Below are 22,669 nucleotides of genomic sequence, written 5' to 3' on the forward strand. Positions count from 1 at the left end.
CTTAGCACATAACCAGACACATGGTGAGCACATGCAGTAAATAGCAACTTATTATTAGCATAATTATGATTCAGCCTGAATTATTCACTATGAACATCCTATGAATGTTAACTCCCCCTCCAGACCTGGGTTCAAACTATTTCAGGAATGCTCTTGTCTGAATTACTCTTTTTCTCTAAAGTGGTCCCAGCCCAGTTGCCATTTCTTCTATTGGGTGCTCACGGATACTCTAAACCTTGAGGAATCTCTCTCCATAAGAATTTTGCTATGTCTACCTTACAACTTTCTCCTTTATAGCAGTTATTGATGCCCAAGCCTTGTTCCTACATTACAAGGATAAGCACCCTGCATCAGTCAAAATAGGCTACCAGGGGTGGGCAAACTTTTTGACTCAAGGGCCACAATGGGTTCTTAAACTGGACCGGAGGGCCGGAACAAAAGCATGGATGGAGTGTTTGTGTGAACTAATATAAATTCAAAGTAAACATCATTATATAAAAGGGTACGGTCTTCTTTTTTTTTTAGTTTTATTCATTTCAAACGGGCCCACAGCTGGGCTAGACTGTACTGTAGCATCAAATAACCCCCTGATCTCAAAGGTTTTAAACAGTAAAGGCTTTTGTCTCACTCATGCTCCTTGTCCACCAGCTGAGGGACTCTGCTCATGGCAGTCACTTAGGGGCCAGGCTAATGGAGCAGTCACCATCTCATTCTCTGCTGGTCACCATGCATAAAAAAAGAGAGAGAGCTCTGGAGGCTCTCACACCAGCACATGTATGCTCCAGCCTGGAAGTAACACACGCAACTTCTTGCCACTAGTCATTAGCAAAGTAGTCATTAGCAAACTAGTCATCTGCCCTGCTTCCGGCACCAGGAGGCAGCCAATGCAATCCTACCAGTGCCTCCTCACTCCCAAGGTGAGCAGAACAAGTAAGTGGTGAGAGTGAGTGATGACTACCGCGCTCCTGGAAAGCAAAGGCAATCTCCAATTCCACTTTGCCCACACACACACCCATTCACCTTTACCCAGCAGTATGCCTTATACAGAGTAAGGGCACAGGAGAAATCTTTGAGTTAAAAACTGAGTGAATATATCAGTGTACAATTGTTTTATCTCTCCCAATAAAGATCAATGCCTTGGATCAAAAACCTCTTAGTGCGTGGTAGCAGAAATCTCAGGTATCCTCAGGACAAGTCGGAAGAGATGGTATTTGGGTACAGGACACAAATACCATCTGTTATTCACACCATGTGTTTTTAAATGTAAAAAGATGTATGAATTATTATGACAGTCAATAACTGGGAAGGATTCATTGCCCTAAGGAAACTGATTCACACATGAGATAACATTTACACATGAGGTAGCTGGAAAACAATCTGCAGCTACTTGTAGAAAATGCATGAAAATTGGTACAGAGTGTGTCCAAAGGAGGAACTGAAAAGTAGATCAATTCTTGAGGTCAAGTTCTATGCAAAGGTCATTTTTTAATATATATATATATATATATTTATTGATTTTTACAGAGAGGAATAGAGAGTTAGAAATATCGATGAGAGAGAAACATCAATCAGCTGCCTCCTGCACACCTCCTACTGGAGATGTGCCTGCAACCAAGGTACATGCCCTTGACCGGAATTGAACCTGGGACCCTTCAGTGCGCAGGCTGACACTTTATCCACTGAGCCAAACCAGTCAGGGCATGAAGGTCATTCTTGACCTGATTTTTAAAGGTAGTATGCAGCTTGGAAAAGTTTGGAGGAGGAAAAAGTCCTGTATCTTCTAAAGCTCACCTTGTTCATATCTTGAAGAAAACTGTGAATCTGAAATGAGGCCTTACTCTATCACAGAGGGGAACAGTTTTACTCCTTAGTGCTTGACAACAAGAGCAGTTATAATTATTTGAGAGCTTCTTCCATTCTCTCCTGACATCTGTGGCCACTCTGGCCAGTCCCCTCAATGCCCCGAGGCTAGGAGTACCTGGGGTTGAAAATGTTTATGGATTGAGGTACAGAATCCTAAACTCTTCATTCCCACTATCTCTTCTTAAGAGAACATGAAAAAATAGAAATTCCACCCATGTTTCTCATTCCAGATGCTAGCTAGAAAGAAGAGCATCTTGGCACTTGCATGGAGAAGAGGTACAAATCACAAATTTCTTCATCACGATCTAAGAATATAGAGCAGCGGTTCTCAACCTTCTGGCCCTTTAAATACAGTTGCTCATGTTGTGACCCAACCATAAAATTATTTTCGTTGCTACTTCATAACTGTAATGTTGCTACTGTTATGAATTGTAATGTAAATATCTGATATGCAGGATGGTCTTAGGCGACCCCTGTGAAAGGGTCATTCGACTGCCAAAGGGGTCGCGACCCACAGGTTGAGAACCGCTGATATAGAGGGTGCATAAAGGCCACAGGTGCACACCCATATGTATTTGTGTCAGATAGGACTATGAAGCCAAGGGATCATTATACATCTAAATGTGGGTTCCCTCCTTCATAGAGACATACTGATGTGCTGCAAGCATCTAATGAGGATTTTTGAAATATTGAATAAATAATTAAGTGAAGACAGAAGTAAAATATTCATATATATAAATATGTGCATATAGACACACTGTAATCTGGCATGGATGAAAACAAGAGTTAATCCTTTGAGACATAAAACCTTTTTGATTTAAAACAGTTTAGATAGAAACCTTTCTAAAACATGGGACACAAGTGTGAGCCCTGGTATGCAGAAGTAACTGACCATCCTGAAGCTATTTCCTGGTGCTAAAGATCTTTTTTCTGAGCAATTATTGGCTGGCTGTGGAAACTTATAGCTTGATGGGTGAAACAGAATATGTGCCAACTCCAGGCCAGGCTTGCAATTTATTTTCTTGAGTACATTTTCCTATTGGTTTGACGCTTTATAATTTTTCTTCCTCATAAACGTGGGCTACCGATTCCATCTTTATCATTTCTTGAACCATGGAACATAGCTCTCTTTCTCCAAAAGTAATGGTAAATCCAGAGGCCAAACTAAGCTTTTCCAAAAGGATTGTCTCATTCTTCGTTGTCATACTATTCCTCATCTTCAAGGACTGGCCATTTTTGCAATATAAAAGGCATCTTGCCTCTGGTTACTCTCAGGGTCCCAAAGCAACATCAACCAACATTTTGTCTCCCTTGGATTAAGTAAATGTGCAAACATTGCAAAATTGCCACCTTTTAGGGTTTTACTGAAAATGGTTTCTCAAACAGTTGTTCAACTACTACAGAATTAAAAGCTGCTGTATATTTGAGGATATTTGCTCACAGGTGCTAGAGGGCAAGGCAAGCCTTGGGCAAAATAAGAAAATTGGCTGTTTGTCATACCTCACCTAATGCTTCTCTCTTTCATCCTCCCCTTTTTCCTGAGCCTAGTGCCCTTGCTAACCCTTATTCCAAAAGACAGGCATATTAGATCCCGCACTCACTCCAAAAAGTGAAATTGTTGACGTTGCTAAAAGACCCTTGCATTTTGACAGATATCCAAACTTTAGGTTAAAAGGTCACTGTGGCAACCCCTTCAGTGTTTGGGAAAGAATTTGAGAGGAGGAAAGGGACTTGCCATAGGCCTTGGAGCTGCAGAACATAGGTGGTGCCTTATTCTCCCTACACACAAGTCTGCAGACAGGGACCGTGTTCTGGGAGAAACCGAGTTCTGGAGCAGGCACTGACATGTCCAGGTGGTGCTAAAGAAGACCTCTGTTTGCCCTAGCCGGTTTTGTTCAGTGGATAAAGCATCAGTCTGCAGACTGAAGGGTTCCAGGTTCAATCCCAGTCAAGGGCATGTACCTTGGTTGCAGGTTCAATCCCTGGTCCTGGTTGGGGCACATGCAGGAGGCAACCAATCGATGTGTCTCTCTCACATTGATGTTTCTCTTCCTCTGTGTCTCTCCCTCTCTTCCCCTCTCAAAAAAATCAATGGAAAATATTCTCAGGTGAAGATTAATTTAAAAAGAGAGAGAGAGACCTCTGTTTGTCCTACTTCCTCTGTTTCTTCCTTCCATCATCTCACTGGACTTCGTAAGGCAAGTAGTGAGTCATCTCAGGCAGTATCTCATCATTACCTCATGTGCGTGTAGACCTCCAAGAATGGGACGATCTGACCATCTGTCTGTCTACCCAGCCTCATGGCAGGAATGGTGCTCCATTGTGCTGTCTGTCCACATCCTCATGGGCCAATTCATTCATTCCTCATGGGCCAATGCATTCATTCATCATTAAAGAAAAGTTCCCTGAACACCTACTAAATGCCAGGGATTTTTCTAGTCTAAACAAAGAGATAAAAATCTTACTATAATGGAGCTCTCATTGTATTATCTGACAGAGATAAGGAAAAGGGTGCACAAATAGAATGGGCTGTATATAGAATGTTGAGGAAAGGGGCTAGGAGGTGAGTGTGTATGAGGGCCATGATTTTAGTTGTTATGATCAGGTCTGAATGACCTAAAGGAAGTGATGTCAATTGCTACCTGTCATGAATGGCCACTGGGGCCAGGCATTGTGCTGGGCACCTTTGAACTCTCACGATAACCCCTGATGACACTCAACATTGCTAGGGTCCATTTCACAGATGAGGGAAGCAACATTCAGAGAGGTTAAATACATTGTCCTGGGACACACAGAAAAGAGCAAAAGCAGGATCCAAATTCCAGAATCCTAATCACTGTGCTGCATTAGCAACTGGAAATAGGCAAAGTCACACAAGAACATCTGGACCTCTCAGGAACCTCAGGACATGTTCTCACCAACAACATCCCTGCCCCCAGCACATACACTTTTCACCTATCCTTTCTGGTTTTGTACTTTTTATCTAAGTGTTTAATATATTTGATTTATGTGGATTCTTGCTACTAAATGTTTAGAAGGAGGAGAATTGAAAAAAATACAGTTGACTGGCCCCAGGTAAAGGCTTGTGGGCCAATGAAAGTCTCAGCACTTCACAGCGCAGCATGGTATCAACGTGCCCAATGTTGACCAGAGTTCACCATAAAATGTCAGAGTGCATTTAATAGCTCTGTTTAAGATGGATCAGAGTAGAATAACATAGTTTTAAAGAATTCCATTGAAACAGTTATTGTATACAGTATTTGTTTTAACTGGCACATACCATGCTTACATAAAGAATTCACTTATCTAAAATGCTGAAGTAAGGTATCATTTTGTGGGACTATACACATTATACCTGAATCTTTGAACATATGTCCATGTATTTATATGCAAATATGTATGCATATAGTTTTCTATCTCATGTTGAAATAAAAATACACAGACAATTAGATAGTTCCATTTTTATTTAAATTGAGATTAAACTTGTTTGTTTTTAAGAGTACATTTGCTTTCTAATAATGTGCATCAACTTATTTTCTTTCTTAACCAGTGAATTCTTAGTAAATGAAGATGGGGCATGAAAGAGTTTTCTTCACCGGCTCCTTCAGCATTCTCTTTATAAAAACACTTGACTGGAAATCCTCTCCTCTCTCAGAGTCTCCCCTATACCTATGTGATGATATTGTTAAATATTAATTTGATATGTTGATAACATTTTAAAGCTATTTGATATTCATATTATCTTGACCTATTAACATGAAAAGGTCTAGGAAGACCCTCAAAACCTAAACATGCCTTACCCCCTCTGTCTATCCATGCATTAAATTTTGCCCATAGTTGATGAGTTGCTTGATGGAAGCCTTGTCCTCTGGCAGCATACACTTATAAAAGGTATTCATCCCTCGAAGACATGACACATAAGTTGCTTTAATGGAAAATCAAATGCCAGTTCATTTTTCTCCACAGATAAAGTTGCCTCTGTGCATCATGGAAATTCAAGGTCTGGAACAAGCAACTCAGAAAATTTTGAAGGTCTGCTAGCCTTAGAGGTTGGGAGAAAACTCAATGTTCTTGAGAGCAGTAACAAAAGCCCTAGGAGTAGACCGAACTCATCCACTCACACTTGGCCTCTTCCAAGTTGTCTAAGGGAACACCCAATGTGCTCTCTTCCCTACCCTGTTTTGCATAGCTCTGCTTTATAGGCTGGATGGACAACACCCATCATTTTTCTACCAGTTTTCCTTATCAGAGCAGCAGCCAACACTCACTGAGTTCAAACTATAGGACATGCACCTTACAAGCATTATGATCCCATTGAGTCCTCCCAAAGCTCTCTATGGTATCATCATTCCCACTTTACAGAAGAGAGAACGGAGACCAAGGTCTCACCATAGCAAGTGATGGGGAGATGCAGGTGTAAATGACTCCAGGCTCTTAGCTCCTCCTCACCCTATCTCTCAGATGCTCTTAAATCATTTAAGTTTTCCTAGTTAGAGCAACTCAGCAGTTTATCATTTGACTCCTAAAAGAAGCCGTAAACATGATGCACATTAAATACTTTATTGTGATGCGATGATGCTTTCACTAGTCCAAGTTTATGAAGCCAATAAACTGAATTAAAAATGCTTTGTCTACTTCTTCTCATTGTTCGGTTGTATACCAGGATGTCAGGAGTTGCTTTGTACTGTCCTCAGTTTGCTGCTTTGGACATCCCCATTCCTCTTCATTGATTTAATATAATATATTAGGGTGCTGGAAATCAAAGAATCAGACTGTAAAACTGTGTTTAAATAGAAAGTAAAGACACACTGAATCAAGTCCTTGGGCTTCACTACAAGTAAAATATATATGATATTCGTAGCATCCTTTGCAACTCACAGTGTTTGGGTTATTTTAAATTTAGAATCACAGATTGTCAAAGTAGAAATTACTTTTAAGACATTATTTTTTTATAATGGTCATCCTACAGGTATGATATATGTCTCATTATGGTTTTGATTTTCATTTCCTTAATGACTAGTGATGTTAAGCATGTTTTCATATACCAATGGCCATTATATGTTTCTTTGGGAAAATGTCTGTTAAAAGCCCATTTTTTTGGGTTATTTGTTTTTTTGTTCTTGAGTTGTAGGAGTTCCTTATATTTTTTGGATATAAACTCCTTAGCAGTTATATGACTTTCAAATATTCTCTCCCATTCCATAGTCTGCCTTTTTACTCTATTGATTATTTTGTTTGTTGAAATTGGAACCCTTGTGCACTGTTGGAAATCTAAAATGCTGCCACCATTATGAAAAGCAGTATGGAGGTTCCACGAAGAATGAATGTATAGTAATGTCACTTCCAGGTATTTATATTTTTAAAAATTGAAATAAATATCTCAAAAATATATTTGCACTCCCATTTTTATTGCAGGCAAGAGATGGGAACAACCTAGATGTTCACCAATGGATGAATAGATTTAACAAATGTGGTATACACATACAATGAAACATCATTCAGCCTTAAAAAAAGAAAAGAAAAGAAATCTTGTTATATGCTACAATGTGGATGAGACTTGAGGACGTTATGCTAAGTGAAATAAGCCAGTCACAGTAGGACAAAAACTGGATGATTCCTACTTTTATAAAGTAGTCAAACTCATAGAAGCAGAGAGTTAAATGGTAGTTGCAGATCTGGAGGCAAGGGGACATGGGGAAGTGCTCTTCAATGAGGTATAGAGTTTTAGTCATGCAAGATGCGAAAGTTCTAGAAACCTATACAACAATTTATATATAGTTAACAATACTGTCATGTACACTTACATTTTATTAAAAAGTAGATTTTATATTATGTGTTTTTTAGCACAACGAGAGAGAGAGAGAGAGAGAGAGAGAGAGAGAGAGAGAGAGAGATCGATCTAATCCAGCTTCTTCTTTTGCTAATGAAAAAATTGAGGCTTAGAAAGAATGGGTAGTTTTCTCAAATCACAAAATTAGTTAGAGAAAGAACCAGACCTGAATCCACACACTCAGAGATTTGCTCCTGTGTTTGCCAGGATTTCTGCCTCCTTCCCTGCAGGGCCCCCCCAGGGAGAAACACAAGATGCATTGAATCTGGAGTTGATAAGGACACGTAGCCACAGCCATTTGAATCCAATCCACTGCCTGACAGAGAAATGTCACCTAAAACATCTCTGACAGCTAGTCCACCACCTTCTGCCTAAACAAAAGGGTGAGCTTCTCAGCATTGGCAAGGAACTCATTCTATGTTGAACAGTGATCATTTTTAGGACATTGTTAGGAAATTGCAATCTGACCCTTACTTCTCCCATTCATGTATTCCAGTCTTACTTTATAGAAAGGCTCCATATGGGAGCCTTTCAAATATTTGGAGACAACTATATTATGTCTCTATAAGTCTTCTCCCCAACTTAGAATAGGTCCCTCAGCCAACTGGTCATGTGTGATGTCATTTCCAGGTATCTTACCCTAACCATTCTGATCATCCTCTTCCACACAAATGCTAGTTTGTTCAGGTTCTTTTTCAAATAGTGCTCCCAGCACTGAACACATTGTTTTAGATGTGATCAAACCTATGCAATGGTCCCCATCTTTGTCTGAGTACTGCACAAATTGCAAGGCCTAAGGGAACATTCGATGTCTGTCAAGCATATCCCACAACTGGAGCATGAAGCATTTCTGGCCAAGTAAATCATTCTTAATCTTTTTTCACTTAACTCCTGGCAAATCAGTTCATCTACATTCCAGTTGTGTAGTTGTTTATTTTTTTAACCTGAGTTTAAATCTTTATATTTATCTTTACTAAAATTTGTGTTCTTTATTCTTCATCTATATCATATGCAGAGAACTTTTAAACATCTAGTAGCTCTCTTTCCCAGAATCATGTGATTTTATGATCCTTCCTTCTATCCTTTATACAAGCCATTGATAAAATAAAACTGCTGGCATGTCAAGGCAGAGTCCTGAAGAACTCTACTAGAGACTTATCTCTATCTCCATGCTGGTCCATTATCCAAAACCCTTGAGGTCAACTATTTACTCAGATACATATTCATGCAATACTATCATTCTTATTGCTTCCCTTGTTTGTCCGTAAGCACTCACAAAATATCAGAATTCCTTCTGTTTACTTTTTATTATTTTTTAGTTTACCTTTATCTATTTAGTTTATTATTTAGTTATAGGGACAGTGAAGTGTGAAGGTGAAGAATACATCTCTAGAGTCAACCTGCTTAATTAGAATCCTGGTTTCATCATTTACTAGCTGTGGGATCTTGAGAAAATTAGTGAATCTTTCTATGCCATAGTTTCCCCATCTGGAAATTAGAGGTAATAATAGGACTTACCTCAAGAATTAGCAATGATGATGATGATGATGATGATGATGATGATGATAATGATAGTGATGATGATGATGATGATGATGATGATGATAAGAATGACAATAATAATGCGATGATGATAATTGATGATGATACAAATAAATCACCTAATTGCAAGTTTATATTACTTTTGACCTTAATCCTAGCAGGGGGCTTAAGAAGTAACATTCATTGAAGGCCTTCTGTATGCCAGAAGCTTACATGTATAATTTTAGATAATTTTCACATAAAAAGAAGTAATATTCTGTGTATAGAATTCATTTTATATACAGAAAAACTGAGGCTCAATGGGATTAAATAATCAGGGCAAGGTCCCCATTGGTAAGATAACAGAACCAGGATTCTAAAGCCCTTGCCCTTCTCCCCATCAATCACCTTCCTTCCTGCTTCTCTGCAATGAGAGTGTGTATCTAAGATCAAGCCTGGATGTTAAGTTCTGACCCAAATCAGGTGATAAGGGCTGAGGCTACAGAAGGAAATAAAAAAGGTTGAGCCCAACAGGACCTGATCATGAAACAATAGGAATTAGAGGGGCAGACTTTCAGCATAAAACAATCATATACTCAAAAGAATTGAAAGCAGAGATTTGAGCAGATATTTGTTGCCAATGACCATAGTAGCATCATTCACAATAGCCAAAAGGTGGAAACAACCCACATGTTCAGTGACAGATAAATAGATAATCAAAATATGGTTTATATACACAATAGAATATTATTCAGCCTTTAAAAGGAAGGAAATTCTGACATGCTACCACATAAATGAATCCTGAGGACATATGCTAACTGAAATAAGCCAAGCACAAAAGGATAAATATTGCATAATTACACTTAAATGAAAGCAGTCAAACTGATACAAACAGGAAGAAAAAAACAGTGGTTGCCAGGGGCTAGAGTAGGGTGTAGTTATTGTTTATTGGGTTCAGAGTTTCAGTTGGCAATGAGGAAAAAGTTCTGGAGATGGACAGATGATCCAACAATGTGAGTGTACTTAATGCCTCTAAATTGTACATCTAAAATGGATAAAATTATAGGTGCATTTTACCATAATGAAATATATTTATACAGCCAAAAAATGTATAATGTCACTGATTAGTGCTAATTCCATCTCATTTAATCTTCACAAAAATTTCAAAACAAGGGTTTTAGTATTGCTCTCAATTTTGAGGTGAGGACACTGAGGCAAAAAGAGGTTAAGAAACTGATCCATGTTCACACAGCCAGTAGGGGGTTGGAGTCAGGATTTGAAACCAGGTAGTCTGGCATCTGAGTGTATGCTTTTATCATCTGTGCTACAATTGGCAAAGGAAACTGACATTCCAGACATGAAGAAGAACGCTGGGCTTTAAGGCAGCCAGGGCATTCCCTGGATCAGGGTTGAGGTTCCCAGAAGGCAGGTGTCTGCTCCTGGACCCAGCTGCCCAGGTTGTGAGCACCTGAGCCCACAGAAGAGCTGGCTGACCCACAGTCCTTAAAGCCACCACCACACTTCTGAGACAGGGTTTGGAGTTTATCTCAGCTCTGAACACCTTCTCAGAGCCTCAGAAATATACCAAGACTTGTGAGACCCAGCTGGGGTGCATGGTCAAGAAGGTCGTGAGGATGAAATGCCACTTCTTTGGCTTCTGCTTTTTTGGCACAGAAGAACATGGGAGATTTCCTGGTGATGGCTGATTTTTGCACTTCCTTTTTCTTTCATTATTCTTTTTGGTGGTGTTATAGGGGTAAGAGGAAGAATATATATTTTTGATAAACTTTTTTTCCTTTTTGCATCTATTTTTTTCTACTTTTCAAATCTTTCTTCTATTCAATTCCACCCACATACTCCCAACCACACAGGAAGACAACTGGTGAGATTATGTTTGCAGTGAAAAGGGTTCTGATTATGCTACTACTCCTGAAGAGGAATGTGCAAATGAGAGTTGGTGGCAAGAGCAAAGTGAATTTCCTTTCCCTTCATTCTCGTAGGAGTTGACTGCAGCCCCAAAGGTCCTGCAGACCAGAGGCAATGAACTATCTTATCATCATTCATGGCAATATCCTAGTCAGTTGCAAATTGTGTTGCAAGGAGCTTACCACTAGCAATAGTTGAAGTATGGAAGTTGAGGGTAAATTTTTAAAAATGTAATATTATTTGAAACAAGTTCAAACTTACCAAAAAATGTTGCAAGAAGAGTACAAGGAGATTTCATATACTCTTCATCCAGAGACCCCCAATAACTTACATCAAATGCTCCAGTGATGTCTTTTATAGCAAAGGGGACCCACCCAGGATATTGGGTTATACCCAGTTATTTCATCTTTCTAGTTTCCCTGGCTTGGAACAGTCTTTTCTTGAGTCTCATGCTCTTAAACTTTTTGAAGATTATAGGACAGTCATTTTGCAGGATGCCCTTGAACTTGGGTTGGTCCAATCCTTCCTTAAGATAAGACCCAGGCTACACATTATTTGGTAGGAAATTCCAAAATCAACATTGTGTACTTCTCATTGGCATTCTTTCAGGTGATGTGCAATGTTAGCTTGTCCCATTCATGTTGATGCTATGATCACTTGACTAGATGGTGCTGTCCATGTTTCTCTACTATAAAGTTACTTTTTCCCTTTTGTACTTAATAAGTTTTTCATGTGGAGAGACTTTGAGACAATGTAAAGATCTCTTTCATTAGCCTACTCTCAACCACTCGTTTTAACATCCATTCATGTTTCTTGCCCTAGTTCATTGTTACTATGATGATCATCTAATGGAAATTTTCTAATTCCCTCATTCATTCTACATTTATTAGTTGGCATTTTCCAGTAATGAAGAGCTTTATTTTCTCCCCATATTTTTATTCATTTATTTATTTATATCATGTCGACTCATGGATTTCTATTTTATTCAATGGGTCATAATTAATTTCTATCATTATTTATTTTGACACCCAGTTTTGTCCTAGATTTGGCCAGCAGGAGCCCCTTTCAAACTGGCCCTTGTGTCCTTTCCATCTTGCCACATAACTTTCTCTGAGAAATTCATTTAAATTGTACTTTCCCTGCCTAGCTCTGGAGTCAGACATTTCTCCAAGGATGCCTAATTATTTTTAGTGAAGAATGGGCTCAGAGCTTAGGTCTGGGTCCTAGGTGTGCTCAGTCCTACTAGGTTTTCGCTTCTCTGAAGACCTTTCAGTAGACAGAGCTCACTCCTCACCTACCTCAGGTCTTTACTCAAATATCATCTTCATGGGCCTTCCCCGTCTACCCTATTGAAAATTGCAACCCCTGACCCCATTTCTAGACACAGTTCAACACTCTCCCCTGACTTCATTTCCCCCTACCATTTTTTGTCATATAATACTATGTGATTTTATGTCTTTACTTTATTATGCCACTCAATAAAACATTGGCTCCATGAGGGTAAGCACTATTCTAGGTAACCAAAATGGGGAGGAAAAATCCTTGTTTTCATTAATGAATATGAAAGATATAGAGAAATTACCCTGGAACAAAGGCAAGGCAGAGTATATACAATGGCCCTAAGCTCAGGAGAGACAGCCACACCATACACGGAATGGCAGGAGGCTTGGACTGCTAGTCAAGGAAGGAAGAATAGGGTAACTCAGTGCAGAGTAGCCAGCCAGCTGAGCTACACCATCCAGGGCTGTGTGGTTCAGCAAAATAATTTGGTGTGCTTCCTACATGCAGCAGGAAATCCCTGTAAGGTTTTAAATACAAGAATGTCCTAATCTACCTTATATTTTTCAAAGAGTCAGTAACTTATGGAGGAAGAGTTACATGGGGGCAAGATTTTTAGCGGAGATAATTAGAGGGAGGTTTGTTGCAGTGGCCCAAGAGAGATGATGGTGTAGGGTGATGGAAGTAGATGTAATCGTAGAAGATTTAGGGGATATTTTGGAGATTGTCTCCCTAGGACTACGGGTGATGAATTAGGAGTGATGGGTGAAGAAGAAGAAAGTAATGATCCCCAGGTTATAGTTTCAAGAAGAGGGAACTGAATCTGGACCTGCCTGGATGCCAAGCCTGCCATCATAACTGCCTTGGCATCCCCAGATGGCTAGAGACAGAGGATGAAGCTTCACAGCTGAATATCTGGATCAAGAGTTGCTTTGTAAAATCTGTCCACATTTCCTTTCTTGCCAGGAAGCCAAATCCTCTTCTGGTCACAGAAATGATAATGTAGGCCCGCTACACCTATGGTAGAGGTTTTGAGGTCTTAACAGAGACCCAGGAACTGGCAAAGGAACCCCCAGGAAAACCCAGGAACCATGAATCACATTCCAGCCTTCTCAGTCAACACCCCTCCCTTCCTTTCCTCCCACAGAAATGTTTCTCTTTGTAATTGTCTATAAAAGATTATTGTCTGCATTTTATTTAATTATTCCGTATGAAGTAATTACGAGAGAATAATCAGCCAGTTCGCAGATAATAGATGTTTCATGAAAGAACACAAAAGACGCTAATAAAAGGCAGAGCCAGCCCTCATCGCTGTCATTATTAGTTTCTCTACATCTTTAATTTTCCTACATTTTTATTGTTTGCCTGAAATTAATTGTCCATTTCTTTTCCCAATCAGGTTTATTGCAAGTGGTCCACTTCTAGATAGCTGTGCCATTGGTGTATTTATCTGGTGAATGTCCCAATAGGTCTTGTCAATATTGAAATATCTATCTAGGAAGCTAGAAAGAAAACAATCACAAAATCATTGTGTCCTGGTAGGCTACAGGACCTTGCAAGAATTTAGCCACTCCCATCCCCTCACTCCCACCAAGCATCCTCTTTTCATAAACAAGGAATCAGAATCACTGAGAAAAGTTTGCACAGCTTGCTGCTGGCAGTGCTGAGCACAGAACCTGAGTCTCTGGGTTGACTCTAGGACAGTGAAGAGCTCTATCGGGATTTAACCAGCCTCACCTGAAAGCTCACTCTCATCCTCTGAAGCACTTCAGAACATGGTGTGTGAGCTTCACCACCTCTGTGCACACTGTTTAGAAGGTTCTTAACCCTCAATTCTGATTTCCTAAAAATAAATGTTTGTTATGAATAAGACATTTGAGTATCACCTAACAGGACGTATTAGTCTGCTAGGGCTGCCATAGCAAAATACCATGGACTAGGTGGATTAAACAACAGGAATGTATTTTCTCACAGTTCTGGATGTTGGAAGTCCAAGATCAAGGTCAAGGTTTGGTTTCTGTGTGGCCTATCTCCTCAATCTAAAGATGGTCACCTTCTCTCTCTGTCTTCACATGAACTTTTTTCTGTGTGTGGAGAGGGAGGGTGGGAATAAGAAAGGGAGAGAGAGAGAGAGAGAGAGAGAGAGAGAGAGAGAGAGAGAGAGAGAAAACCCACTGTATTATCTCTGGTGTCTCTTCCTCTTCCTATTAAATTAGAGCCCCACTATTATAGCCTTATTTAACTTTATTTACCTCCTTAAAGGCCCTATCTCAAAATATAAACACTGGGATTAAGGCTTCAGTATATAAATTTGGGCTGGGTGGGGATGGGGATGGCAAAAGAGCAAACAATTCAGTCCATAACACAGGATAATAATTTAATTCTATCACAGAATCTCTCTCTCTCTCTCTCTCTCTCTCTCTCTCTCTCTCTCTCTCTCTCTCTCTCTCACACACACACACACACACACACACACACACACTTTTAAGCTAGAAACTATAATAATTGCTTAGAGGCAACAATGGTGCTCTATAGCTGTAGGCCATAGACAAAAGGTGTTTCTTAAACCCTTGAGAAGGGTTACCCCTGAGCCCTCTGCATCCCTGTTCACTCCTCCTATTCACAGGCTGTAGGGCCTGTGTAATGCATGCAGACTAGGCATAAAGCAGGCGGGGACTCACAGGACACTCCACAGCTTAGTTCACAGCCTCAGCCTTACTCACCCCACTCTCTGGGTAGAGACCATGCTTTATCTGTTCTTCTTTGTATCCCAGTATCAAAAATAGGTTCTGGCACAGAGTAACCACTCAGTCAGAGAAGAATGAATGAATGAATGAATGAATGAATGAGGTATTCTCTCAATGAGTCAGATTTGATCACTAAACTCCTCCGCTTAAAATGCTGCAGTGGCTCCCCAGGACCTGGAAGGTGAAGGCCATTGTGGACTTCCATGGCTGGACCATACTCCACCCCTCCAGCCTCAGCACTTCCCACTTTGGCACCAGCCCCTTTCTCCCTGTATCTCCATCGAGGCTAAGCTTCCTGAAGTTTTCAGAATAGCTGGAGCTCTTCTACACATCTATGCCTTTGCTCATGCTGCCTGGAAGGATCCCTCCTTTGTCTGGCTGGCTGAGTTCACCTTCAGGACTCCCTCACTTCTTCCCAGTTTGGGAGGTTCTCCCATTCTCTGGGCTCCCATGGCTTTCCATCTGAATCTTTCCTCTGATATTATGTGTGTCCTTTAACTTGTCTGTCTCCTTCTTTTAGGTATGAGGTAACTCTTTAATCTGTGTTTTTTTAATGTTTAGCACAATGCCTGATACACCAGGGATCAATTAGCCTAATGAATTATGATATTAATTTTTGCATTATGTAATAAGAAGAGTAGGTTTCTAATTCATTAATCAAAAACCAGTGCAGTACACACTTACGTAAGAACGTTTATAATCTCGGGAGTGTGGGGAACTTGGCTGACTCCTGATTTCCCTCCTTTCCTTCCTTCTTTCTTCCCATCAGTGGGGAGGTGTCTCCCTTATGTTGCTTCATTCCTGCTGGGAGGGGAAACTTGAACACAATGGGCTTGATGCAGTGATTCCCAAACCTGTCAGAATCTCCTGGCAAACATTAATACATATCCCCAGGCCATGGTCCCCATGGCTAGCGAATTAGTCTCTGGAGGAGCCCATGTATTTCTGTGATCAGCTAAGTGGTAACCACTGGGATAATGGAAAGGAAACTGAAGCTGGAGTTTCTAACTGGTCTGGCCACTGATGAGCTGAGTCTCCTTGGTAAAGTCATTAATCTCTTAGATTTTAACCTTGCTGTCTATGCACGGAAAGGGCAAGATTGGATTAGTATTTGTCAATCTTTTTTTTTAGCAAAGGGAAAAAATCTTGCACAAAACGTAAGACTGAAAAAAAGCAGCTGGTTGTAATGATTGAAGATGGAGAGGAATTCCCATTCAGCCTCATTCTCAGTTCCTCTAACATTGTCCTGAAAAGTCCACAAGGCGCTTCCATGTGGACTTCCAGGACACTCTAGCATATAAACTGATAAATCCTGGAACAAAAGACCTATGCCTCTGCCAATAGCAGCATTTTGTGACTCCATGGTAACAGTGCGCTCACTTGGAGATGAGCCCTCAGGTCACTTTCTAGTCTGGGAAGTTGCATAACATCCCCAGGGCAGAAGAGCAGCCTGACAATGTAGAGGGAACATATGCAAGCAAGCAAGCAAACAAACAAACAACTACAGGACACCTGGGACCAGGTCTGGAGCTCTGAGATGCAAAAGTACCTGGAGAAAAACATGGGTGAGCAGAACATGTCAGTGAGATCCAAAGCCAAAGGGCTGAAGTAGAAGAAGAATCCAAAGCATCCAAGAAGAATGCTTATAAATCGTAGTAAGAAATCAAGTTGTGCCTCTTACTGAAACAGAGGTCAATATCAGGATCTGTCCCATTTAATTCTTCTACATGGAGACATATATAATCTTAATAAGTTCTTAGGACCCATTTGATTCTGTTTTAGGACAGTGTCATATTCAAAGAAATAAAATGTAATGACCAAAGCCAGTTTTTAAAATCTAATCTTATTGGTATCTTTGAAGTCCAAACCATAACACAGAAATACTTTTCTAAAACCCCTTTTCTCACCTCTCCAGTTCTTTTCCATCTCCACTGTTAGAATCTTTCCATTCTGGATGTTCCTCATTTTCTGCTCTACTGACTTCGTCCAGCACTCAAATGAAAACTTCCTTGTCTGGCAAGGATCCTAAGCAGTTTTTAAACATGTGTATCTCCACCTCATGATGCCATGCTTGTGCCTAACTCGGGCTCATTCCTGAATTTCTTTCCTTTCCATTGAACCCACCCAGTAATTTTAATCCAGTTACTCATTCAGTGCTGTTTTTGAATGTTGTTCTCAGCACAGATGTCTTTCTTGATGCTCAGCTTCACTAATGCACTCTGCTTGGTTTGAATCTCCCCCTTCCTCCCATCTCCATCCACCCTTTCACCTTGTCTCCTCCTGTTCTGACACCCAGGCTGGTAGAGAACTCCTGATCAATTAGGCTTAAGAGGGGCAGACCCTGAGGAGCCAGGTGATCCCTACTGCTCACTCCACACTCTCCTTATAAAGACGGTCTCCACAGTGTTGCAACCACTAAGAAAAACAGTTGCCCTTATTTGGGACACTAGCATACTGACTCGCCTGTTCTCAACATTCAAAATCCTAAGTTCTGTAGCTGGTGCAAAACATAGCCCTGACCCTGATGTGGGGTGCCACTCTCCACTGATGTCTCAACCAAAATCATCACGTACATCTGGTGGCCTTCCAATGGGGCAGCTGCAGCTCTAATCCATAGGCTGCTTACAGGAATCCAGCCACAGAGCCAGATCTCAGCATTTCAGCTCACATAATAAGCCACTGCAATTATGAACCTCCCCCACGTGCTTGCCTAATTATTACCTAGGTCAGGTTGAAATACACTTGGTGGAAGTCGAGCTGCCTTTCTTTGAGCTGAGGCACAAAGGCTTCACTCTTCACTCTAATATCATTGTTAGGGAAGTCAAGCTGGCATATGTTTTCAGGAACCACCACTGAGATCATTTTTCTCTCTCTGGGGTAATTCTGGGAAAGAAAAGCATTCAAAATATTATATTTGCCATCCCTTAGCACATTCATGTCATGTAGCACCTACAATTAATGAGTGGTACTTGTGAGGATGTGAGTCATTACAGCAAAGCATTTAATTCCATTCTTCTCCTATGTGCTGATTTAATCCGCCCTGAGTTAAACTGGAGCTGTACCGCACTTCCCTGAATAGAGCTCCATGTGATAACATGGTGTGTCTGAATGACAGCGATTTTGCACATGTACATAGTAGCTTCCAGGCTAGGATCTCCGAGAGTTGCTTCACACATGGTAATTGATGGCACCTCTAAGCGTTACATTAAACATTTAATTGAACAGTTAAATGTGGATTAATGAGGCCATTAATTAATATAGCAGGGAAGTCTGTAATTCTTATCTGTGGACCACAGAGAAGATTTCCCCACACTGTGTATTTGAAACTCCATCATGAAAATTCAAAATCGTGAAGCTGTTGGGAGTGAGGAAAAAGGAGTGCAATGGTGATAGAAATAGCATGAGGCCGGCAGGAAGGAGACTCAGAATTTGGAGACGTGAGTTTAAGATCAAGCTCTACTGCTAAGAAGCTATATGACTTTGTGTAAAATACTTTACCTCTCTAGGACTTGGTTTCCTTCACTGAAAAATAAGGAATGTACAACATTGTCCCTAAGATTCCTTTTATTTAACCAATCCTCTGAGTCTGTGAATTTAACCAAATGGAATCTGAGAGTAGATCCACTTGCTCAGCAATTGACTCCTGTCCATCAAGCATTTGGCTCAGAGCTCCAGCCCTTCCAGTTGCAGCCTACCCGAGGCAGGTGGAGCAGCACTGGACTTGGAGTCCTAAGACCCATTTGCCATTCTGCTGCTCCAGGTGATGTTTCAGAAGTCAATCAATGCCCCCAGTTCTCCATTCCTCATTTTTAAAATGCAGATATAATGGTCTACTACAAGGATCATATGAAATACATTATATGTGAACCAAAAAGTATACTGCATATGTAAGCTACTATTTTTTATTATCATCACCCACTGAGAGCTGGTTCTGGGAGTCATGTCAGCGCCTATGGCTGTTCCTTCATCTCTCTACTTCCCTTCTTCTCCCCCTAACTTAATGTTCATTCTCAAGTTTCTATTTTTCTAAATATAGAGAAAACTATCAAGCCTTTGGTACCCATAGTTCAACAAACAATTATCAAACCCTTTATGACTATGGTAATGAAAATGAAACAGAAAGAAAATCTAAAGTTCCACATGGAGCCCTAACCGGTTTGGCTCAGTGGATAGAGCATCGTCCTGCGGACTCAAGGGTCCCAGGTTCAATTCCGGTCAAGGGCATGTACCTTGGTTGCCGGTACACCACCCCCCCAGTAGGGGGTGTGCAGGAGGCAGCTGATTGATGTTTCTCTCTCATCAATGTTTCTAACTCTCTATCCCTCTCCCTTCCTCTCTGTAAAAAATCAATAAAATATATTTTTTTAAAAAAAGAAAGAAAAGGAAGCTTCTTCTGCCAATAGGGCCTCTTGGGCAAGCTTGTAGAGTTGTAGACTTGCTTGTAGAATTGTGTTGCAATATGGTAAGAAGTCACATACATGCCTGAGTTAAAATGCTCAAACAACAGCACTGTTCTAGCATTCTTCAGCTCCCTTTCCTTTTTTCTTTTGTCTCATCTGGACTCAGGCCCAAGTCCCTGACTTCCAGAAAGGCATTCTTTCCTCTCCTTGTTTAAGAAAGACTATTCAGAATTTTAAGGTAATGGCAACATTTTTGGTTTAAAATTTGAAACCATTTATAACATGTGGCTGCTTTTTCTCCAACATTGTCGGTGGGAAGAGCTCGGGAGATTTATCTCAGTGCAGTGGCAGATGCAATGGCGTGAGCACACTCCGCCTATACAAGCTTCCTCGGCACACCGGGAAGTGGCAGCGCCCGCCTGAGCAAACCTTCTAGAGCCCCTACATAGTACCCTGATCTTTCCTACTATTGGCTGCCCTAAGGATTGTGTAAACTTCTGATTGGTCCAAAATGTTATATATACTGCTGCACTTACACAATAAACGTAGATCTGCGTCACTGAACCTGGCCTCCGGAGTCGGGCATGCTTCGTTAGGACTCCGTCGGCCTCACCCCCACAGGACCCCCTGCTTCAATTGTCATTTGGCAAATTGATCAGAGATTCATTGTTTCTGCCAGTGCTGGCCCATAGCAGTTAATATGTGGTATCCCAGAGTGATAGTTCTGGACCCCATTAACTTCTCATACTAGCTGTGTGTCTTTGGACAAGGTGTTTAACTTGGTCCCAAGCCACAGTTGTCTCACATATAAATAAGGTAATGATAGTGCCTATTTCTAGAATGCTTTGTGAGGGTCAAATGAGATCATACATGTAACTTTATATGAGTGAAAAACTCTACAAGTAATCTAACAGAGTATGGAAAAAAGAAGGTTGTGTGTAGGTCTATATGTGCCTGGCACAAAGAAGTGCTCAATTAAAAGGAGTTAATATCATTATCGAATAAGGGCATGAATGGTTCTTTGCTATGGAGTACTGTGAGAATAAGGATACATCTGCATAATTTCCAAACTGAGTGCAAGTGGAGCAAGTTAGTATAGGCAAACCCACATTTAGTATCATGTGAGTGGTGTATGGGTTTGGCCTGGCCAATGGAAAAGTGTGCACTCAGGCCATTGGTTTAGGCCTAGCACTCAGCATTGCAGGACTGAGTTCAGGTACCATGCATGGAGCCCAACCTCAGATCACACCGTGGGGAGTGCTCAGTGGGAAAGTGGCCCTCCTTAAATAATAAACAAAGGAACATTCAGAATTTTTCAAGATATTTGGAATTCTAGGATAATGATTGGGTACTAAGAAGTCTTCTGGGAGAACCCAATAATATAAGAGGAAGGAAATTTCTTCTTTCTTTCTCTCATCACTCTCTTCATTCTACCTATCTGTTCATATATACAATGGGTAATGAATTGGAACATTTGGGCACATATGCAATTAACTTTTTTTAGAGGACAGTGTGTCTTCTACAAAATTATATAATTGCATCAAATCCTCTAGAATACAATGGGGCTTTTCCATGTCCCATACACTGTGCTAGGCATTTAAGATATAGTAATTGAGAAATACAGTCCATATCCTCAAAGATCTCATAGACTTGGAGACAAGATTATCTGCAAAGCCCCAGACTTCCCTTTTCTCCTTTAATGTTCCTCCCATTCTAAGTGCTCCATGTGTTCACTTACTCTCAGCAAAGAGTCTGATAAACTTCTTTGCACCAAAGTCTGCTTGGCTACACTACACTAAAGTCTACATATTCAACATCTTCACATCACAAGGGGATCTACTTTGGATAAGACGATATGCCTTAAACCAAAAAAGTTATCTCAAATGACAGAATTTTTAAGCATTCTTGGGAAGGTATGTGGAGTGAATCTTTACATATTGGTATATGCTTGCTCACTCTGAAATGAGCTAGCTATTTGGCTAATGAATATATCTTGGTCAGGATCTGCCTTGGTCTTTGCGTAGGCTTAGTGGGGAAGCCACATACCTTGTAGGTACCCTATCACAGACCAGTGAAGAAACTTAAGTTTTGAGTCAGAATTGAGGACCAGGGTCCTGACCAGTTTGGCTCAGTGGATGGAGTGTCGGCCTGTGGATGAAGGGTCCCAGGTTCGATTCCGGTCAAGGGCATGTACCTTGGTTACCTTGGTAGCTGAATCAATGTTTCTAACTCTCTATCCCTCTCCCTTCTTCTCTGTTAAAAGATAAACAAAATATATTTTTTTTTAAAAAAAAAAAAAAGAATTGAGGACCAGGGGCAGAGGCTGTTTCTCTCTAATTTTATACAACTGAGAACTTCTAGTGTTGCCTGGAATGCCCTATATGTTTGTATACGGTGAGACTTGACCACATACCGAATTTGCTCATCAAAGCTCTCTAATTGAGCTATCTCCAGTGACTTAGATGGCATAAGTCAAATATTAGTCTTAATTTGAACTAGACCATTAACATATCAGACTTCTCTGTCATTCTACACAACTTCAGAGCCAATTTCTCTCACATTCCAAAGTATTAAAAGAATTGCCACTTCAAAGGGTTCAACTCTTCCCCAATTTTTATTTAGAAAACTGATAATGGTTGAAATAAACCACAGGGGGTCAAAGAGCCAGGTGGCCAGGGAGCTTATACTCAGATGAGAAAAGCTTTGCTGCCTGCTGGTTTAATAGGCTGCCTTATTTCTAATGGGGCTTGAGTGAGCTGAAAGCGAGGCCGAGAGAGCATATCAGAGCGATCTTAACATTGAACCACCTGACATTGGATCTGTGGGGGATATTTCATCATTGTCTGCTTGACCTTTGGCCCCCTAGACTTACAACCCATCATTTCTAGGAAGCAGGGACTAAACAAGCCATTTGTTCCCCATCGAATGTACCTGTCCTGATGTGCTGTCAACAGCTGTTTGCATTGCTAACTGTGCCAAGGGAAAACATTTGATGCTGACAAACGTGAATTTCAAACCACCTCTTTTATTTTTGTCACTCCTGTTGCTAATGATGACCTATATTCTCTACCATAATGATTATCTTAAAAGTCTTTTTGGCTTTG

The 22,669-nt window shown here is 40.6% G+C and overlaps 1 protein-coding gene and 1 long non-coding RNA gene across 2 annotated transcripts in view; one reads left to right on the forward strand and one right to left on the reverse strand.

Moving 5' to 3' along the window:
• The window catches only part of SLC14A2 (solute carrier family 14 member 2), a 375,636-nt gene that overhangs the window by 135,906 nt on the left and 217,061 nt on the right, over nt 1–22,669 (forward strand). The window lies entirely within an intron of this gene.
• On the reverse strand, nt 15,850–17,374 carry LOC132239062 (uncharacterized). Its single transcript, XR_009453971.1, has 2 exons — nt 17,073–17,374; nt 15,850–15,966 (listed from the first exon to the last, which is right to left on the reverse strand). It is a non-coding gene; the product is annotated as an uncharacterized LOC132239062 (long non-coding RNA).

The sequence above is a fragment of the Myotis daubentonii genome, chromosome 8 (assembly GCF_963259705.1).
Source record: "Myotis daubentonii chromosome 8, mMyoDau2.1, whole genome shotgun sequence".
NCBI classification, from domain to species: Eukaryota; Metazoa; Chordata; class Mammalia; order Chiroptera; family Vespertilionidae; genus Myotis; species Myotis daubentonii.